The sequence below is a fragment of the Pocillopora damicornis genome, chromosome 7 (assembly GCF_964200805.1).
Source record: "Pocillopora damicornis chromosome 7, jaPocDami1.2, whole genome shotgun sequence".
Classification (NCBI taxonomy): domain Eukaryota; kingdom Metazoa; phylum Cnidaria; class Anthozoa; order Scleractinia; family Pocilloporidae; genus Pocillopora; species Pocillopora damicornis.
The window spans coordinates 12,763,695-12,786,491 of record NC_142676.1 but is presented as its reverse complement, the minus strand read 5'-3'; the positions used below and the strand labels follow the sequence as shown (position 1 = coordinate 12,786,491).

Below are 22,797 nucleotides of genomic sequence, written 5' to 3'. Positions count from 1 at the left end.
TAATACATTTTTTGCTTTATGTGACATATCTATCAAATTTTCTTTAAGTTCTACATAGTGCAGTGCTTTGCATTAGATACAAAAACTGAAAATTCAAAATCATAGCAAAATTTCTAACGAAAGTAAGATGGAATAACAAGTTTAGCCTATCAGGAATTCACTGCATGGGGTTCCTAGATGTAGTGACAGTTAAACAAAACTCGAATAGTGATAGGTAATTCTACAAATAAAAATGCAAGCAGTCATGTCCCCATAATTCAATTTAACTATCAATACAAAGTTTACAAGCTCTTGAAAGTAATCTGTAGGTATCATTGGTTGAAACACTCGCCATTTTCTCATTCAACTAGAAGCAAGACTAAAATGCTAGTTACGCATGCTAATTTTTCTGCATTTGGTGCTGTTTGCATGTTAGTACTTCATATTGTGATGTGTCCCCTAGGCTGCCTTCACTCATGATTTTATGCAACTTAATTTAAAACTGTTGTAGGGCAATCGAGGCACAAGTACTAAAAACGTTCATTCACAAACAGGAATGTAGTCTTGTGTTTTATTCAAATGTCAGCCCAAACTCGCATGTGAGATACTTCTTGTGTGAATCTCAAAGGCTATCTTTAACATCATTAGCATTTCCAGGTAGTCAACCGAAAAAAAACTAAATCTTTTGGTAAGACACTTCGTTGCATGGTAGTATCTCATAGTTTCTTCATGTGAAGGTCTACAGTTGGACCAACCACCATTGACAGGAAACACCTGCCATTCCCTGTGTGAAAATATAAGGTCAAAGGGGATGACCTTCTTTCAGTGACAAAAGTCCAAATGGCATGACTTCCATCTTTTTGCCCAGTCTATGAGGAACATCAAGATACATGGATTCTCGTTGTGGTAAGTCTCAGTGTACAATGGATTTGTGTTTGCCTTCTCCTCTTCCATGCTGATGATTGTGCCTGTAGGGGATGTTTCTTTACCTCTCGCAGGTTGATACGGATATTTATTTTTGCCACCCTTTTCCCCCACAATCTCCTTCCTAACCTCGTATTTGGCAAGTGCCATCTTGGTATGATCTTTTATTGATTTCTCTCTGATAAAATTGGTAGATTAAACGAGACTTACCTGTAAGTGGAAGTTTGATTGAGATTCTATCACATGACATCAGAAGGCAAGAGATCACATGAGATAGCACGGCGCTTGTGCAAGTCATAATTAAAGGCCATGTACTGGGTGCATCAAAGATAGTATTCAGGCTGAAAAAGCCAAAGTAGGAAGAGATAGGCAACCAAAGTGCCCATGAGAGGGTGGGTGTGATAGTGGATGGCATGTGATCTCTCGCCTTCTGATGTCATATGATAGAATCTCAATCAAACTTCAGCTTGCAGGTAAGTCTCGAGTTATCTTCCAATTCTATCACATGACCAGAAGGCAGAGATCCCATGAGACTTTAAAGCGTTGATGCACCCATACGAAATGCAGTCAAACAAGAGCATTAAATCCACACCAAAGTAATATGTAGAACATAAACAATGATAACCATGCTTTTAATATATTGTCTAACAAGAACAAGATAAGCGAAAGAGCAACTGCAATATTCCAAAAAACACATCAAAGGTGTCACTGGTCAAGGATAGCGGAGGCTAGTCTGTTTCCTTGAAGAACTGGTTTGTTGTAATATTTACGAAAGGTCTCTGCAGACTTCCGGCCTGCCTTTGCCATGATCTCATGGACAGGGACGTCTTTTTCATTTGCTTTGGAAACAGATGCTGACCTAGTGCTGTGTGCCGTAAACAAGACAAAGGGCAAATTGTACTGTTTGGCTCATAGGCAGCAATGTCAATCCTGGTATATGGGCCTTTGGGGGTACTGATCTTGATATGCTCCGTGACATCAAAGAAATAATTATCCTCCTCCATGGTAAGATGCTGTAGATCCAGGTAATGTATCGATTGCCCTTGTTGACTTGAAACTAATAAAATTAGCATAAGGACCTTGTGCATTAAATCCTTTAGAGACAGTTTTTCATTGGGGTATAAAGAAGATAAATGTTTTAAAACAACTGAAACATCCCAAATTTTGTCATATTTAAGTTTGTGTCTCCGCGATTCAAATACCCCTTTCATAAACTGTGTAACAATATGATTGCTACCAAAGCTTCCCCCCGTCTATCATAACAATGGTAGACAAGGCAGAGCGAGCAGTATTAAGGGTTGAGTAGCTAAGCCCTTGACGAAATAGCCCCAAGAGAAATTGGAGGGCATCGCTCAGTGGTGGTGTATAATAATTAATTTCCCTTTCATGACAAAATGCCATCCATTTTTTAACGTATGTGGCATACTACTATTTAGTGCCTGTCCTCTAAGATGCCATGAAAATGTTGGTAACCTCCTCTGGAAACTTGTAACAGCTAAAGGATCTCCTGACACAGGACATGCCATCAGATGAAGACTCCTGTGTAATGGATGCAGGCCACTGCAAGAGGGGTGTTGTAGAAGGTCTGGTCATGGGAGCAGAATCCAGGGCTGTTCGCACAAATGTTGTAGGAGGACTGGAAACCACGTTTGGGTTGGCCAAAGCAGGGTGATTAGTACACCCTGTGCTCGGTCTTGACTCATCTTCTGAAGGCATCTTGGGAGAAGGCTAAAAGGCGGAAAAGCATAAAATTTATGCCCATTCCAATTCATAGTAAATGCGTCTACGTGTGTACTGTTAGGGTCTTCTTGCCACAAGCAGTAACTACTGATCTGATTGTTTAAGCGGCTAGCAAACAAGGCAAAATCAAGGCTGGGGTGGCACAACAGGACATGTGTGTTTAACATCCACTCATGATTATCTGAGAACAAGCGTGATTTCTCATCAGCCCCAGTGTTCAGCCGACTGGGTATGTGGACAGATGTGAGCCAAATATTTCGTTATATACACCATTCCCAAATTTCAACAGCTAACTGATTAAGTGCGTTGGATTTTGAGCCCCCCATGTTGTTAATGTAAGCAAGGGCTGTGGTATTGTCGATCTGAATTTGGATGTGGCAGTTGTTCATATGGCTACAAAAACACTCTGACACAAAAAAGGCTGCTAGTAATTCCAATATGTTGATGTGGTATTTGGCTTCCGAAGGAATCCATCTCCCCCCCATTTTTTTGAGTGCCAAAAACAGCTCCCCAGCCCAATGTTGATGCATCTGACTGAATTGAAGTGCTGGAGTGGGCGTGTTGGATATCTTGTTTGAGAGTTTGGGCATTATCATGCCACCACTTAAGTGTCATTGTCTGAGAAAGTGTTCCAGGGGCCAAAACTTGTGGTCAACCGATTTGGCTGAAACTTGGCACAGAAGTTGGTTGCCATGAGATATTTCAAAAGCCAATCTGGCTCACTTCTCTGACTTTAAGTTTTAGAGTTTCAGGGGGGGTCTCATTTTTTGCCCCTTGAGTACAAAAAATCCAGCCTTTCAGGGGTCATTTTGAAAGTGCCATAAAACCCAACTGGTAAATTGTGCTGCCAAATGAATTTGAATATGAATATTTCTATAATAGAGCTTTCATTTCATGCATGTAACTTTGCCTTCAAGGTATTGGACAGAGAGGAGCCTGGGGCTAGAGTTTGGCCAAAATTAATGTCAAAATTACAACCCAAAATTGCCATTTTTCAAAAAATCAGTGTATCTACCTGCCTTCTTGCATAACATCCGTACCTATACCATTATTTACTTTATTGACCCAATTATCAAAATCACCTGAGAAAAATTTGGCTTATCACGGTTTGTTGAATTTTTGTCACAAACACTCCATGCCCCTCTAAGGCCCTGCAAAATGGAACTTTAAGCATTGTTAATGCCACAAACAAACCAAACTGTTGACATGAAGCCCTGATTCTGTATTTGGTAAGTGAAAATGAATTATTAAAGCCAAACCAGTTTGATTGTTCAGAATTACCCCGACTCTTACCGTACAATTGCTCTTAAAAGGCCTTTCATTGGGCAAAAAAAGGTGACTTTTTTCTTTGAAAACCTAGTACAGCCAACTTTGTCACAGCGAACTGGCTTTTCGTAAGCGATCACCCGGTATGATCACGTACGACTGTAAGAAAACCATTGCTCAAATATCACAAAAGTTCAGTTTCAAAAAGTGCTGACCAAGTGTGGTCGCAGATTATAACAGTTGACTAGCAAAAAAGGCTGTAATACGATCCATAGGTAAAATTGGATTGAATCATTGATGAAAGATGTTATGTACAAATTTTCAACAGTTCTAAGCGCCATTCGGTTTGAGACATTGTTGGCAGTTGTCTGTTTGCCTGAGTTTTTGCTTGTTAGGTAATAATTTTATGTAATCACGTTCAAATCACTTCGGTTTGAGCTTAATTTCTTATTTTTTTCCCGTAGACGACCACCTCTCAGCATAAGCGACCACTTTGTCCTGCATCAAGGGTGGTCGCTTACGAGAGTGTTGACTGTACCAGTCATAGAGCACAAATGACAATGTTCTTACCTTCATATAAAAATACTTGAGTTTTTCTCTGACTTATATTTTTCAGGTCATATTTCCATGTATTGCCGCAAGCATGGAAAGTCCCCATAATTTCCCAAGCCATATTTTAAAAGATAAAGTAAGCTTACAAAACGATCGTTAACCGATAATCTTTGTCTGACGTTTTTTATAGCCTAAATAGCTCTTGCAACAGTAATGAATCGTGACCAAACGTAGATACAGTGTACATATATACGAGCCGCAATGATCAGCATCTAGGTGACCCACGATCTATCAGATTTCCCAAATACTTTAGCGCTCAGTAAGTGAAACCACAGAAGGGATCCACAGTTAGGAGAGCGGGATGATAAACTTTTTTCGTGTTGATGTTGATATGAAGCACCCCCATACAAAGTCATGAAATGCCTCGCGATGTGATTGTTATTGTATCATCTTGGACGCGAGTGCGATGAATGGACCAAGTCGACGAGTCGCGCAACCTTAACTGACTCATTGATTTTTAAGTAAGGCGGGTTTTAAGTCAAAGAATCTAAAAAAATTGTTTACTTGCGACAATCACAGGAATTTGCTTATTGTATAAGAGGTTCGTAATACGATGCTTTGCGATTAGCACGACCAGAAATTTCCACGTCAAAATACTCGAAGAATGACTGAAGCTGACTGAGTTTTTGCTTTTCCAGAACCTTGGCTAATCTACCTCTGGCAGAGATATCACAAAAATTAAAATCATCATATACAAGAGGATGCTTGAGGCCAATCTCTTGTTCAGCCACCCCGACTAGTTGCTCCATGTAATCCTCTTTCTCCAGCGCTTCGTCTTCACCCTCCTCTTCACTAACCGGAAGTCCCTTCTTCTGAGAAGCCAAACAAGAAAAGTATCCTTTGACAGTCTGTACTTCAACCCACTTTGAAACTGGGAAAGTTTCCTTTATTTGCTCCACCACGTCTGCTGGCATAGCTTTTTGGTGAAGATCCTTAGCTCCCTTGTTGAATAAATTTGTTAAAAATTCTTTGACACCCGAAGATATTCTCACCACCGCTTTCGTCTTCTTTAAGGCCCATCCTTTGCTCAGTCTTAAGTTCGCCACAGGAACATAATCTGTCCTGCCAATTTTCTGGCCCGCACCTTTTACTGATGTCGTTACAGCTGCCCACTGCCTACGTACGTTGTGGTATATGGACTCCTTCTCTGGAGTCATAATATGATGACCTGTGTCCATGTGCTCATCCGCCTCTTCGATTGTCTTGAAGGTGGCAATACAAGCAGGTTCAAGGCAGCTAAAAGTATTGACAGACTCAGTAGCATCATGTTTTCCCTTTGCCTGGTATTTCTTTTGTGTAACACGCGGTATCTTTTTCGTCCACTCCCCAATCCTTTCGAGCCCAGAAACATCTTGTTCATACCAAGACCCCTTTATATCCACGCCCTCTCCAACATTGTAAGCTTGCCAGACGCGCATGCTTTTAGAAGTCAGAGAGAAATTATTGTATTTCGTTATTCCCAGAATCTTGTTATTAGCAGCGCCTGTTGACATCGCTGATTGGTCAATCTTGCATTCCGCAATGCTTGTTCCTGCAATTCCTGGTGGGGACTCCAAGCCTTTTTTTATGTCTTTCGTACTTTCCACGTTGTGATGTTCAGCAACATAATGTCGAAGGCGCTGTTTGCAAGGGGAGATCTTTCTGTCACATAAGTCCTTACCCGACTGAGGGTCAGAGAAATCATAGCGAATTACTTCGATGCCTGACCTTCTGTCAACCATCAATTATTGATGGTTGACAAAAGCGCACTACAGTGGTAGCATCCAGCATTATCACTTCTTAGGATCGCTCTGCATACTGATTGATGCGATTCTTTGACACAGACAAGGACCTCTTCAAGTATACAAGAAACGGAAAACCAGTCCTGTTTGCAGCTGTCAATGGCAACCACATATGTGTGGATTGTGTGTTCACTTGCGGATACTACTGGACAGTCAGGATGGTTTGATTTGTGAACAACAGCAGAAAAGTGCCAACTAATTCCTCACTTGGCGAACCATTGGGACTGCGTTTCTCTGAAACGCTTGGGAAGTAATTTCATGGCCCAGTCATTAATGACCATGATGGTCTGGTCATCTAACCTATTGTGTGTGTCTTGTCTCGCTTGATTTTGTTGAAAAGTCCTCAATAAATGAGCTTTCCAAGCATCGATGCTGGAAATGGCGTGATCTAAGTCCCACCTTGCTCTCTCCTTTTGCTTCTCACTCAAGTCCAGATCTCCATTTCTGAGAGTATCTTCGATAGCTTCCAGAACATCAACAATACCCTTGCATTTGGGACACGCCTGGTTGTGATCGTGGCAACATTCACCTGAAAATCTCTCTTCGAATGGATCCGATAGTGCAAACACAGTACAGTGATCAGCACAAGCCTCTTCCAGTCCTAGATGACTCTTGTATCCGCTTTTGAGATAATTCTTTCCAGCGCTTAAAGATCGAAGCGTGTCTCGGGTCCATGTTGCACCTGCACCGTGTTGACCTAGATTCTCAACGAGTGAGGCTATCGTCTCGAATGCTTCTTCACCAGTCGTAGACGTGTTGTCCAACCCTTGCAAGGACTTTTGCTTTGATGCACTACAAACCTCTAGCAGACGGAAACAGGTACGCTCCTTGAGCGGCTCCACATCATGTTCACGACACTCTTCATGGTAAAGGTAGATGATTTTCGACGCAGTCATTGTACGAACCACTGAAGGGATGGGGATTCTCTCACCTGAAGAAAGTTTCAATGTTTTTGTTCCAAAGGCTACATGTTGGAGGAATGTGGATCTCGAAAAGAACTCAATAAAATCCCTAACTTTCTCCATGTTCAACCTGCATCGGAAAATCTCGTTCCTTGTCTATGGTTCTCCGCGTCCTTGTTCTAACGTGTGCTTTCTAGCATTCTTTACTTGGCGTAATGAGATTCCTGGGAGAAGCTGTTGGAGTTCCGACTGAGAGAACCTGTCACTTATGAGTGATAATATCTGAGTTTTTGTTAACCGATTTGAACATTCATTGTAAGCCAGCAAAATTGCTTCGAGTCCCACATCGATTGTGATGTTGTTAATTTTGTCCTCAACAGAACGGCAATGTTTGACCACTCCTTCCCAAAGTTGCTCCTGCTGTGAAAGAGCAATGGTGTTTAGTACGTAAGAAACCATTTCGTCGGCTCTTATTATGAATTCTTCCTTCGACGCCCCAGACAGTGCTTCCCACTTGCAGTCAACATAGTGGGGTAATGAGGTGAAGTTACCATCAGTTATGAATGCCATCGCATTGTTTAGTGTCTCAAGGTTTCTTCTCTCCCGTTCGCCCTCTGGTAAGTACATGCTTACTTGTTCTTCCTGCGAAGAGCTGCTAGGGACAGAAAAAGCTGATCCAACGGATAAACGATAGTGTGTCGAAATGCGTGGTGGGTGTAATTGCCTAGGTAAAGACTTTGGTGTTGAAGCGAATGCAGCTAGTTTCGTCCCTTGCTCTTCATGTCTCTCAATAGCTGGGGTGGCTGGAGCATCAACAATTAGAGTTCGGCATGAGCTGCAAATGGCTGAAATGGTACAAGGAAAAGGATGATCAGAACACACGGAATGAAGCAAATGATACCTGTTCAAGTAAATAGTTCTTCAGTTCGCTTTACAGAAAACCTTCTAGTGCGCTTACAAATTATGATCGGTTTTCGGGCTTGAAAACAATTTAAAAAAGTAACTTTATTTTCTCAGTGAAAGAGCTGGTTGTTCATAAAAAATAGTGTTTTAGTATATGCGTTAATTGGGGTAGCGAATGCAAGGTACATCCGCCTGTTGTTAAGTTTTGATTACTAGTCGTATAAGAATGGCAATAAAAGTTAGTTAATATGTCATTAGAATGATCTTCCTTACCAGTTAGAGTTTTTTTCTTTAAAAAAAAAAGGGGGAAAGTAAAAGAATTTTCTTGGAAGAACAGTGCCACCCCTGGGTATCATGGACAGAAATAAGAAAACATAGATACAGTATATATTTACCAGAGCCTATAGCAACGACAACGCCAGTGTTCCTGTAGATTCTCTCCGCCATGAATTTGCTCACACGCCTCTTGCGGGTGAATGCTGTAGACACTTTTTTTACACGCGATGGTGCTTTTTCTTCATGGCATGGATGACAACATTTATCCTACAGCACCATTCGCAAGTTAACAACATACCGTGTCTAACAAATGTAATTCAGGATTGAGGGGTGTAACGATTTTACTAGCATGTGTCCCCCTCCACCCACTACCCCCTCCCACATACACACACAGGTAGAGAGCTAGAAATCTACTATCTAGGGAAAAGCTTGAGTGAAGAAAGTGTTAGGTGAGTAATGCATTAGCATCACCAGGGAAGAGATGTTTCATTACGAGCCTGCAACTAAAAAAAACCAACAACAACCAAACGTAATTTGCGCGATAAAGAACAATCAGCTCTGCTCGGAAATGACAGGGTTGCAACCTGGGATTTTTAGCTGTATTTCTATGAACTGAACCCTCAAAGGGCCTGCCTAAAAAGGTGGGTGTCCTGTGGTATGTTATAATGCCAGATAAGACTCACGCATTGATCAATCCTTTAAAAATCTATATTCATTACCTTTGCTTTATAAAGCGTAGTAAGTTGAAACCGATGTTTTGGGCACACGGTCATCCTTCCAACATCTACCTGGTCAATTGCTCTTCCGGAACGATTCAGGATCAGTTCCCATTCAAGGACACACGTGAACTCATTGCCTATGCATTAGCACGCAGTTTAATTAGTTTAGATCTTCCAAGCAAATCCCATAACACAAACTAATTCGGCAGATTTTGAGACAATATAAGGACTTCTTAACTTTGCGAAGCAGAGAGTCCATATACAGGAAAACATTCTCTACGTATACCATGGTGTCATTATCAAGTCGTAATACCATCTCAAAATCACATGTAGTTTCTTTTTATCGTGATTCATCTATTTTTGTAGAAAAAAACGTTTAATCAATTAGTCGATTCAGAATACAATAAATCTGAGATAGGTTTTAAACTGGGTATAAGATTCCTAAAATTATACCGCCTCTATTTACATACTAAAATAACTAATTATAAGTAATTAAAAAATGTATCCGAATAATTTTTGTTACCAAGAAAGTTATCCACGAAACAAGACATTTTCTTGCTCAAAATGTCAATTTCATCGAAAAGCTTCGATGCAGCATGTTTGCAAAGATTTTTCAAGTTCACTTATCTTAGACGAAACTGGCAAATATAGGAAACCGGTAGAGTTTCACGCTCGAATTGTGATTGCGTGATAAGCGTCTGCACAGGTAAAGCTGAATGTAAACAAACAGAGCGAGCAGACAAAAAACAGCCTTCAACGTCAAGTTATTCTTATCGTTGTTTTTGGTTATAGAGATTGCTGCAATAAAATAACTGCGCTCTTACCTTTCAAAGTTAGAATTTTAGTCAACCCCTTTGCCCTTCCTGTGAACAATTTGTTGAATTTTTGTTTCTCGTCGCAAGAATCAAGTAAATTACCTCGGGAAATCTTCAATCAGTCATAAGAAAACAATTTGAGACGACAATATCGTAAAATATCGTGGTCTCTCTTCAATAGAAAAGAGTCCATTGGATCGCGATAAAAGCCATTTGTGCGCGTGTATGATCCCTAACAGATATTTTGAATCACCTGTACGTTTGGTATGACCAGGTCTTCCTCTTGTCCCGGACGCACCTGACCCCTTGTACTTTTGCTTCAACCATTCAGTCATATCATTCTCGCAGGATAATAAAGGAACCATTCCTGTTTCGTGCAAAGCCCATGCGGTGGCACCGCACTGATCACTTACCCCTCCAAAGGAACAAAGTGCCATCGTGAAATTACCCTTGAATTTCTTACACCTGATAAAATATACCCACGAAACAGAAGAAGAACGTGACCTCGGTCCAGTCCCACTCTCTCCTATGTCCAAAATGGCGGGCCAGTTGATTTTGCATCATCTCAATGCCCTGGCCTCGTTTGGTTATTATATTTAGCAACACAAGTTTTTTGTTTCACTATCTAGCTCTCCTAAATGTGCGTTCCTTCTTGACGGATGGTTTCATTTACTCCGCTCTAGAGGACTCTGAAATAACGGGTCACATCGACACTGCTATAAACTGCAGCTCGCATATCTCTACGTATATATCTATGTATGCATGGTCATGCTCCTTTACTGGTGGGTATTTACAAGAAATGTTCAGGCTATTAACAGACTTAGATTATGTGCTAACGAATGCTTTCGTTAAGCTAACTTTATCTTGTAATCATAATAAAAATCAGGCCTGACAAAATATAGAGACTTTCCATACTTGGAACAACGGAGAAGAATTATGACTTGAAACTGAATATTAATCAATGAAAAATTCAGTTGACCAAGTACAGTCCTGGTCTGAGGAAAATCTATTTCAATTGAATTGCGCAAAAACCAAAGAACTGTTGATTAGCTTTAGCCCTCAATACCCCCAATTTCCAAAAACCAACGTGGACGGGGAACTAATTGAATCTGTGCAGTGTGTTAAACTTCTTGGACTCAATATTAATTCCACTCTAACTTGGATCAACCATATTACAGAAATAATAAAGAAATCCACCTCAAAACACTATTTTTTTATTCAACTAAAGCGGGCTAAAGTACCTACAATCGATCTTGTAGCAATCTATTGCGCAACCATCAGGTCCTGCCTAGACTACGCCTGCCCAGTGTTCCACCATGCACTTCCGAAATATCTACAAGTCGATCTGGAGAGAGTGCAGAAAAGAGCCCTCGCATGCATCTTCCTAGGAGCATCATACAAAGAAGCCCTCGATCAAGCAAACATCCCAAGCTTGAGAACCCACCAAGAACAGTTGACATCGACACTTTTCCGATCAGTTTTAGAAAACAAAAACAACAAAATTCATTCTTTAATCCCAAAAAGTTATCAGGTTAATTACAATTTTAGGAAACAGAGGAATTTCAATCTTAAGCGTTGTAAGACCGACAGAGCGGCAACAAGTTTCATAAATATGTGTTGCAGAAACAGTTTGTACAATTAATTAATTAATGTGAAGTTACGCAATTCAGTTTTATCTGCAATGTAATTTTAATAAAACACAGTCTATCTATCTATCCATTGTCTGACCTCATGACTTGTTTGGTAAGATCAACCACACATTTACTAGTGCTGTGGCCCTTTGGAACTTTTCTGACAAATGGGTACTTGGTGTAATGATCTGCAATCAGAAGGTATTTGTCACTGTCAAGGTAAAATATGTCAGTTTCTAAGGTTTGCCATGGCCTGGGTGATACTTTGGTTTGTAATAGAGGTTCTCTTGCTTTTTTCGGCTGGAGTTCCTGGCATATTTTACACGACTTGGTCATTTCTTCAATATCCTTGTTCAAGTTCCTCCAAAATACTGATGTGCATGCCCTCAACTTGGTCTTCTTTCTACTTTGGTGACTTGCATGTAGTTTACATAAGATGCCTCCCTGGAGCGCCTGCAGCATGACTATTTGGGGGCCTTTCATAATCAAGCTGTCTTCAATAGACAGTTCTGCGCAATAGGACCAATAGGGTCATATGAATGTAGGTAATTTTTTTGCTGTAGTTGGCCAACCTCCTCGAGAGCAGTGAGCTCTGGGTCTTTGGCTGTTCTTGCTTGGATCTTCTGTAAATATTCACTTGAAAACTGAGGGCATACATGATGAATCTGCTCATTAAGGTCTGGTATTGGCATGTCTTCTTCTGGTGAGAGCCTTGAGAGGGCATTGGCTATCTGCATTTGCTTGCCAGGTCAATATTTGATAGTGACGTCATATGGCTGTAAGCATGGGAGCAGCCGTTGCAGCCTTGGGGTGCTGAGATCAGGTTTTTTAACTGGATAGATTCCAGGGGTTTGTGGTCAGATTCTGTGACGAAACTAAACTTCGACCGTAGAGGTAGGTGTGAAAACGCTTGTATCCATACATCACAGCTAAGAGCTCTCGCTCAATGTTGGCATAACGTGATTCAGTGTCCATTAGAGCTTTGCTGGCAAAAGCAATTGGCTTTCCATCCTGCACAAGGTAGCTCTAAGACTAGTTGTTGAGGCATCAGCTTGGAAAGTGACTTCTTTTGTTGGGTCATAGTACACAAGTGTAGTCTCTGTACTGATGGCATCTTTGATTGCATCAAAGGCTTGCTGATTTGCTGTGTTCCAGTTAAAAGCTATGTTCTCCTTGACGAGCTCTCACAAGGGGGCTGTCAGGGTGCTGAGACTAGAAATGAAAGGACTCATGTAAGTTGCTAATCCAAGGAACGTTTTGTAGTTCTTGTCTTGCTAGGGCTGTTGGTAAACCATTAATGGCTGGTCCTTCACCTTCTGTGACAAGAAAAGTTGTGATCGATCCCCTGCTCTCAAAATTGCACAGAATTTTACATTTGCCATGTTGTCCCAGCTTGGCCCCTCCATAGGCTGTGAGCACTATAGGTAATTATTTGAGGGCTCCTGGTTTAGGAAAATCTTTGGGCGTGAGATTTGAGGGTACATATGGTGATACAGTCCCAAGGGGAGTCGGTTTCCTTGGGCTCCTGTTTTTAATTTGGCTTTAAGTGCAGTTGGGCAGCTGCTGTTGTGTAGGTCAACGTTCATGGTCACAAATACTTCCTACGTAGGTCAAGCGTGAGGTGCAATAGCATTAACTGTGATTGATTCAAAAGTAATTGTTTCAATAATTGCATGGAATTTTACATTTGCCAATTTTACATTTGTCTCAGTTTGGCCCTTCCATAAGCTTTGAGCACTGTGGGTGAGTATTTGAGGACTCCTGGTTTGGGAAACCTTCAGGTTTGAGATTTTGAGGGTACATACTGTGATACAGTCTCAAGGGGAGTAGGTTTCCTTTGGCTCTAGTGTCTAATTTGACTTTAACTGCAGTTGGGCAGCTGCTGTTGTGTAGGTCAACATTCATGGTCACAAATGCTTCATCTGTGGGTGGAGCGTAAGACACAATAGCATCAACTGTGATTGATTCAAAAGTAATTATTTCGAACTGGTTCCTTAGCCCTCTTTCATCTTCATCTCTACTTCTTCTACTTGTGGATCTTTGTCTGTTACACTGTTCTATGCTCTTGGAGCATGGATGCGATGCAGGGTTTCCTCTGTTCCTCTGCCTCTTGTTCCTCCCTGGTAGTTGGAATGGAAAACTTTTGCCCAGTGGTTGCCTTTGTTGCAGTTCAGGCACGTAGATCCATATGCAGGGCATCTGTCCCTGGGTTGTAAAGGATGTTTGAGTCCGCAGTTAGGACATTTCTTGGGTTTGTTGTTATTGGTGTTCCTTTTTCCTTTAAATCCATGAATTTCTCTGTTGTATTCACCATCAAGCTGTTCCAATTGGGATACAGTGGCTTCGTAAGTCCTTGGAACGTCAATAGCTTTGTTGAAAGTAAGCTGTTCTCCTTTTTCTAGTAATCTTCCTTGTACTTTCTTGTATTTAGTTCCAACGATTGCTTGAGAAGCTGTGTCTCTGCTTGGTCCCTGAACCTGCACTTCGTCACTTGATTTTGGCAACATGTCAAGAAGTCATCGATAAATTTGTCATTCTTCTGCCAAATCTGTTATAGCTGATATCTGGCTAATCTGTGGTTTATGTTTGGCACCACATGCTTTTCAAATCGCACCCCAAGTTTCATAGGTTTTGTGCAATCTTCTGCATTTTCCCAGGTCCAGCTATTGTAGGTTTCTATCCTTGCCTGCCAATCCACAGTAAGATGAACAAGGCTTGTTCCTTCTCGGACTTCTTTGAGTATGGCCCACTGAAAACCAGGTTGCAGTATTGCTTGAATTTCGCCAATTCATCTCCGCAGTTTTGAAGCCTGTTGCCATATTCTCTTATTTGGTGTGTTCAGCTGCTTGAAATTCAGATATTTCGACGTGTTTTGGTTTGCTCTAATTATCCCAAAACTCTGACACCATGTCAAGTCATTGAATGGTAGTCAATAAATGGTGGTTTGACATTATATTCTAGACTTGAAATAAAACTGGAAAATGACATGAGTCAACAAATACATAGAGTAAAAGTACTGAGTGGCTGCTCACGCCACTCGTCATGTGACTTGAAGTGGTCAAGGATCACAAACGGAACGTACACCTTCTGCCTCTATAGTAGAAGTTGCAGGCTCCAGAGTATAAGAGCACCTTCCCTTGCCAAATCTAGCATTAGAGCTCCAGGTGAGACCACACAAAGAAGCACACCATCCACCTCTATAGTAGAGGTTACAAGTTCCAGGTACAAAAGCATCCTCCAACACTAAATCTAGTTGTGGGACTTTCTGAAATACAGTAAATTGAGGAACTTCAGCTGTGTTTCTCTCTAGTAGCAAAAGCACACAAAGGGACAGATGTCAATGCCCTACCTTTTTTCTTGGAAGATTTCTGTTATCTATACACAAGTGCATGTGTACCTATTATTAAAGCAATGCTCGCAAAACTGCTCTCAGATGTGTCATTGACAGAAAACACTCTAGATGTTCTCAACAGTAAAATTAAATTTAATCACCAAATGCATTAAAAGACTAGCCAGATCAACTTTGAAAACAGTGTACAGGGAAAAAACTAACCAGAAAAAAAATCACTCAGAAAAGGACAAAACATAAAATAAAAGGGCATTTAAAATAAGTGAATGGGATCTTCAACTGAACCCCAAAAAATCGCTCCTCACCAGACTCATCTACTAACCACGACCTGTAACCAAATTAAACTCCCATTCATTCTACCCACCCTCCCCTCTTCACATGACAGGACGGAAAATGCGTGCACTGTATCTCCCGTTGTCCCATACAAAGCCTTAGAAAAGTTTTTTAAGGCTTTGTATGGGACAACGGGAGGTACTTACAGTGCACTCGTTTTCCGTCCTGTCATGGTCCCATTCCACAGTCTCTTCTCCTTCCCCTTACCCATTCTCTCTCTTTCTCTCTCCTCCTTAGCTTCCCTTCCATTCCCTGGCCCCTCTGTTTTCCCCACTCGCTTCTCATTCATTTCTCCTTCAGCCTTTTCCTACATGCTAAATTTCTCTCGTCCATTTTATCTTAAATGCAAAATCTTTCCATTCAATCTCGCTCTTAAACATTTTTACACAATTTCTGAAAACATCCCTTGTATTTTCTGTCATTTTAGCAAGGACAGGCTAATTTTTTTCATAATAGGCATTCAGGAAATTCATTACTAACTGTAAATACTTTAATATAGCATGAATGTTCATTTTAACCTTTCGAAATATCAAGGGATGTACATTATAGGCATTAAAAGGATCCCATAAGGTAAAAGTAATTTATTATAGTATTTTACAATAATGATGTTGAATTATATATTATTTTAATGAGGACCTCTGGAATTAGTGACTGACAATATAGCCCAGATAATGGTCATCAAATTAATCAGGCTTGTTAGTGTCAGCATCTATAGCCATACAGCTTCAGGTAAATCTAACACTAGTTAAGGGTATCAAAATCACCTAATCCCAACATTTAACCCCCAAAAAACTGGAATAAGCCTTTGTATCTTAAAAATGACAACACAATGATAGTAAATGTATACCTTTTAAATATTTTATTTATTTCTTTTTATCATGTTCTTTCAGATCTCATTGAGCATGTGTGCTGGCTGTAAGAGTTGAAGTGTATGTATAACCCCATTTAAGTATGCTCCAGAAGGATTTGCATTATTTGACAGAGCATTTTAAAACAACACGGGTACAATTATTCAGAATAATCTGAGGTACACCAAGAGTTTGGCTGCTAAGTGCCTGCATGGCTGGAAACAGAAGAAATCATTCAATTTCTTCCCAATGGTTAAACTAGCTTGGGATCTAGACAAATCATGTGAAAGGACTTGATATCCTTATTGGTGTTTTGTAATCATATTTCCTTAGGTAAGTGCCCATGCCCCGATAGGTGCCCCCCTAAATCATGTATGTACCTTCTTTTCCATCTGTGGAATCAATGTAAGATATCCAGAAGAGGTAATCCTCTGAAAAAATCTCCATTTATCATGGCTGGAAACTGTCCATCTGACAAAATACCAGCCAAGTAAGAACCAATCAGTACACTTGGAGTTACCTTTAGACTACCTCACCACATAGTAATTAAGGATTACAATGAATCTAAACTTGAAGTGCACTGTATATTTTGAAAACATCTTAAGCAAATAATTATTTTCAGGTTTTGTTTACCTGTTACATTTACTAGAGCTATGGTATAATGTGAACTAGCTTACAGCTTTGAATGGGATTTCAATGAAGGAAACTCCAGGACAGACATTTGCAGTGGTTAAAGGAAATATGGTTTGGGAAAAACCATCTGTACACACTCCTCCAAAGGTAACTTTGTGTGGAAGTTGAAGGAGCTTGTGCACCTGGACATGAGACAGAAAACTAATTAATTCAATTTGAAACTAGGTGTGCAGCATTCAGCAGTTACTCAGCAGAAATGGCTACAAACATCTCATCCAACCAATGCGAGTGCTTCATTTACCCTACTGAGTACAAGAAATGTGTCTTATCCTTCTATAAACACTGTGATATTGAAATTTGGTCCACAGCAGTAATTATAGCTACAATAACTGGGTCTTTGTGATCTTGACTTATAGCTATGGCTAAAATTGTTGCCAAACATGAATTGGGATTATGGGAATAAGGACATTGAGCATTCAAGTGCCATCAAGAGGATATATTTATCGTCCTTTCACTATGAAAATCACTTGTGACTCAGTATTTACTTCGATTTGTGGTGATGATTTCCCTTTGTCCCAAGTCAGGTGGAGAGTTATCTGTTTGGCTTCCCCCTGTGACAGTGGCTGACAGGAACACCCTTGTGCTGGCCTGTTTATATTGTTTGCAGATTAAATCTGCAGAGAAATTGCTTCCAACTTTGTAAAGTTGATGGTTTCCAATTGGCTTTCCTTTGTAATAATCAAGGTATCCAAAAATAAAAAGCTCAGGTATCAAGATGACTTATTTATAATGCGTAAAGCAATCCAACCAGTGAACTTACGATCAAACCCTAAAGACTGAGGTGTGGCATTTCTAATTTTTCTTTTCTCATAATAAGGTGTATTTGGGATACAAAACTTTGTACGAGCTGGTTAACATTCCTGAGATTTTATAACATCACCTGTCAGTCATTTCAGATTCGATGAACATATTTTATCAGTAGCATTTCTCCATACTCCAAGTCAGAGTCGTACAGTGGCTCATAAGGGACACACTGATTTTTTCCTTCGCAAGTTACTAAGTTGTGATCGCAACTTACTAACTTGCGACCACAACTTAAGGACTTGTGATTGCAACTTACAAAAATAGTGATCGCACCTTAACCAAAGTTAAAACTACAAGTCATGTGCTTTGGACACGCATGTTGACTCTAGATCGATGGACAAAGATGGTTGGTGACCATGAGCGTTTCTTTCTGACCACTTTCCTCATTTTGCTGAAAGTTTCAGATGACTGGGCTCTTCCAGATTATCTGCCAACCATAAGGAATATATATGGCAACCATGGACAAAATTATTTGATCAAGTAATATTGTCATCTCAGTCTTAACTACCCTGAGATTATGTCCTTTCTTCTCTTATGTCACAGCTTTCACTTAATTCTATGTCAGCTAAAAAGGATTCTTAGATCTCAAGGGCTTCAACAAAGAAAGATTCAGTCTAGGACTCATAGGGTGGTAAATGCAGTAAACCAAGAGTTGCAGAGTAGTGGAAGTCGTATTGGCTATTGAAAAATGCACCAGTATCTACTAACAGACCACAGGATTGTGATTGATTGAGACACAGTATGACGAATAGTGAAGAACCTAGATCCTGATGGCGTTGAGTCACGATTGAGGAAACGATTTGGAAGGAGGAGGTACATGGTAGCAGGCCCTAACTGCATATGGCATATTGATGGCTATGACAAGCTGAAGTGTTATGGGTTTTGCATTCATAGTGCTATTGACGGCTACAGTTGTTACATATTGTGGCTGGAGGTAGGCCCCTCAAACAATAACCCAATGGTAATGGTAAAAAAATTACTTAGATTGAGTCCGTCAGTTAGGTAGTTGTCCACAGGTAGTGTGAGGTGATTGTGAGACTGAAAACATACTTGTCGCAGCGGTCCAGTGATTTCTTAGATGTCACTTTTGAGACAACTTAGCTAGAAAAAAGAGCTTTTTGTGTGGTAAATCTGTAGCCAACCAAAGGATTGAGGTTTGGTGGGCCTTTCTCAGGAAAAGTTATACAGACTGGTGGATACGTTTTTTCGAAAATTTAACACCCTTAGGGCACTTTGACAATAGCAATGTCATCCAGTTGATGCTTAAGGTGTAAAAGAAATGCTCATGGTCACTCGAATGTAGAGTGCTTAAGGTTTTGCTTCATGAGCTTAATTCAGGAGGAGTTGCATAGAGTGTCACAGCACTGGAATTCGCATAGAATAAGGCCATCGAATGGGGAAACACCTGCCAGGAGACCTGATGAACTGTTTTTCCTCTCAAGAGAATCGAACACCACACATTACAAAATTGCCACCAATGAAAGTGATTTGGATGTTGCAGAAAATCTATGAGGCACCTGACACCATCCTCTTGGCTACTCTTCTTTGTACATTTAGCTGAACTCGTTATAGAAGATATTGACTTACAATCGCCAACAAACACAGACGAGGCTGTGTCTTTGTATCTGGAACTACTTCACCACATTGATAGATTGTAAAAGGCATCTGCTCATTTGTTTGGATGCACAAGTCACAGAATGTGTTCCTTCCAAAAGAAAACTGTCAATTACATTTGACAGAACTTAAGAATGGGTTCTATCCAAACTGTAAACTCGTCTGTTACAATGTCACTGTTTTTCATAGTTACCTTTTTGGGGGGAAATGGAACCAGTGAGAAATATAAAAATAAAAAGATAAAATACCTATCAACAAGCATGTAATGTTCTGTGTAATATATGGACCTCAATGAAAGATGAAGAGCTAAATCTATTGCTACTGAGTTGGATGCTTTTTTAACTAGTCTATTTCAAGAATGAGGGTAAGGCATCATGAAGGTTTCGTTTTTCTTTCATGAAAATTCCCTTTCAGCATTGACCAGCATGAGTTGATAATGATAATTTTGCACACCTTTTGAAGAAGCTACTTTCAGTGTCATGACTTTACCTAGTCATTGGAGAGGCATGTTAATTTACCTTTATTGTGTTGTTTATAGAAGAGAAAATAGGAACTGACAAAGCTGCCCTTTTCCTCAAGTACCAGAATCGCTAAAGGAAATGGTTATTTAAGATATGGAACGGATATATTATGTTTCTATTGAGTTAAAGTATAAATCTACAAGCCTTCTATCATGAATGCCATAAATGCTGTTCTCTGATTGGCTAAGCTACTCACTAGCTATTCTGTTGTGGATAGCACAAAAAAAATGACGACTGTTTCTTTTTGTTTTCAAAGTGTCTATGAAGAGGATTTAGACAAAGTTTTCTCAACTAGTAGACTTATCCTAAAACAATTCGATTATTTGCTCTCAATTTTCTATGCGTAATAGTTGAGTCGGGCTGCACCCTCGTCAACTATCAAACAAAAGAAATCTCAAGCTCATAACCTAATTGTTTGAGAAAAACTCGATTTTCAACCAATCAGTGCGCAAGATGGATGTATACAATGTGCACACAATGTTGAACATACATCCTCAATCTCTCTTTACTTCTCTTTCTACCTACAAAATATAATAACTGTGGAGACGGTCCTTTCATCTAGGAATTAAAAGTTAACAGAAACTCAACAACAGATTGTTGCAGAAAAAGTAATAACTGAATTTACCGTGATATTTGAACTACAGGCACAAAATTGTAACAAACCAATTAAAAAAACAGGTAGCCTTTTCGACTGCATACCTTTCCACTTATGCTTCTACTCTTTGACTAGTTGCAATCAATAATTCAAAACCAAACAGGAACAATTTCTTAAGTTCAGCTCTAGCATGAACTACAGCAAAACTTTGCTTCTCTGACTAAACTGTATTAAATGTTCACAGATCACTGTCAGAACACAGAAATAACAAGCCCAGACACATCTTCTAGTGATAGTCTGATGCGAGTAATCAAACTTGCCCGTGCTCCTTTTTCCCTAAGCAGGCTTGTGAACTCTTCAGCTAGTTCGGTGTAGTTACGGTAAGTTCTTGGTAACTCTAACAACGGGCCACAGGTGCAGGCAATTGGTCGCCGCAACTCGCCATCCATTGAGGTAAATGAAACTTCCTGGTGTTCAGGCTGTATATCGCTTTCCATAGTGAATTTCAGGAAAGTGCCCAGAGCAGGAGCATCCAGAGATCTAATAAACTTTTTGAGGTAGTCTAAGCACTGAGTCTTGGCTTCATTTTCTGGTTGACTCTGCGGCATTCTAGCAGTCTTCTTTGCTGATGGCATCCTGGCAGAAGAAAAGTCATCGAGGCCAGTGAGGCTGCTGAACTCTGGGTACTGTTTGAGTTCTAACACTCTATTGCTGTCCATTCGCTTTTTTGTAAGTCGTGGTGAATACATGGTAACTTTTCTTTGTCACTGACCATTGTAGCTGCAAACAATTGTTGCCAGAACGTAACAACGACAATTCTTGCTACACCCAAACCTACACCCTCTTCAAGCTTTTCTCTTTCATTGATAATTCTGAAAGAAGAAACGCAATCCAACTTTAACAGTGACATCATATCATCTTTAAAGCGGGAGGCTATTTTCAGGCTATTTTGACCATGGAACCTGTCTACAGGCCCAATTTGGACATTTTGTATGACCAATAATGTATACTTACCTTTTGGCTGGCTTCAAGGTTGCTGCTGCAGCGTGGATCTACAATTAGGAAATAACATACCATTAACAAGGATCCAAAACTTGAGGTCTCTTTACTGAAATCTTTCAAATTTCCTTTGGTAAAAGCATGTTCATATCAGCCTCACTGGCTATTATAATATGCAGTATAATACAGATACCTTTCTTCATCCAGTTCCATAAGTTGCTGAGGCAAAGTTTCAGTAACTGGATCAATGGCCAGCAGCGATAAGTTTTCACAATTTTTGTCATGAGTGGCAATTACATCATGACTAGTACAAGCACCAAAATGTATGAAACTGATCTCTGGGGAACTTGTGCCCATGAAGAGTGATTCATCCAAGGCCCTCATGTACGTGACCACATCTTCATATCCAAAGGTGATATAGTAGTTGCAGGGTGGAATTGTAAACTGAAATGTTCAGGGTGTAGATCTAAGGAGCCTAATCAATCATAGACAGCCACCATCTTTTCCGCTGCTGAAAAAAAACTGCGTTTCTCTTCCCTGGACAGGATGTTGTGCAACCATTAGCACACGGGTAGAACCACTTTCTGGTTCAGCAGGAACTTTTGAAGCCTTTATGGGCCACAATTCCTCCAATTTGGAGAGTGTTTCAATTTCTCCAACTAAAGCTGCTTGCTTTTTTCTATCCGGTTCAAGGCTTTTTCAGAACTCTTCATACTGTTTCTTTTTTAGGTTTTACCACAATTTTCTTTCATTTTCAACTTGAGTGTGTAAGTGATGACGCCAGGCCTTGCATTTGTTTTGAGGAGTTCTGGATGACTGACTGTTGCTCGTTTAAGGCCCAAAGACATTGGCCATGACCTCTTTATCATCAGAATCTTCACAGGACTGGCATGTAAGATATAGCTAACTCTTGTCAACTTGTAAGTTTCGAAATATTCTTGAATGGTGAAGGGCTGTTCATGCCCATCACTGTCTCAAAGTTTATTTATAGCTTTTCCTGTAAAATTAGCCAGATCAAAAGTAAAATCAGAAGTTTTTACTATGGGTGTAACACCTGCAAAAAGACATCTTTACCCATCTCAATCAACTCTTGTTTTGTGGCAGTGAGTGGCACATCTTAAGTGTGGCTGCCACCTCCCCTAGCATACCTTACAGAGACAAACTTGTTCTTACTCTTGTTGAGTTGCATCAGTCCCAACGTAATTCTGGTTTTGGGAGCTCTTGTTGTTGAACTTGTCTCTTCAGGTACACTTGCACTTGGACTTGGACTTGTACTCATATGAGTTGATTTTCTCTTTTGCTTGTTTCTCTTTCATTATTTCTCCAACCAATTTGCAATTTTTGTTTTCTCTTTCTTAACTGTCCTGTGTCCTGTTTTTTTTAGAACACAGATCCTTTGGGGTACAATCAACTGCAGAACAGTCTATCTAAAGAATTAAACAACACAACGCTTTAATCAGAATACTTAATTGAGCTTTATAATACATAATGCA

The 22,797-nt window shown here is 40.1% G+C and overlaps 3 pseudogenes; 1 reads left to right on the top strand and 2 right to left on the bottom strand.

Moving 5' to 3' along the window:
• Positions 1-1,591: 1,591 nt before the first annotated feature.
• Positions 1,592-4,582, bottom strand: LOC149042641 (uncharacterized; annotated as a pseudogene).
• Positions 4,583-5,554: 972 nt separating this feature from the next.
• Positions 5,555-6,583, bottom strand: LOC149042640 (uncharacterized; annotated as a pseudogene).
• Positions 6,584-18,263: 11,680 nt separating this feature from the next.
• Positions 18,264-19,233, top strand: LOC149042639 (uncharacterized; annotated as a pseudogene).
• The last annotated feature ends 3,564 nt before the right edge of the window (positions 19,234-22,797 follow it).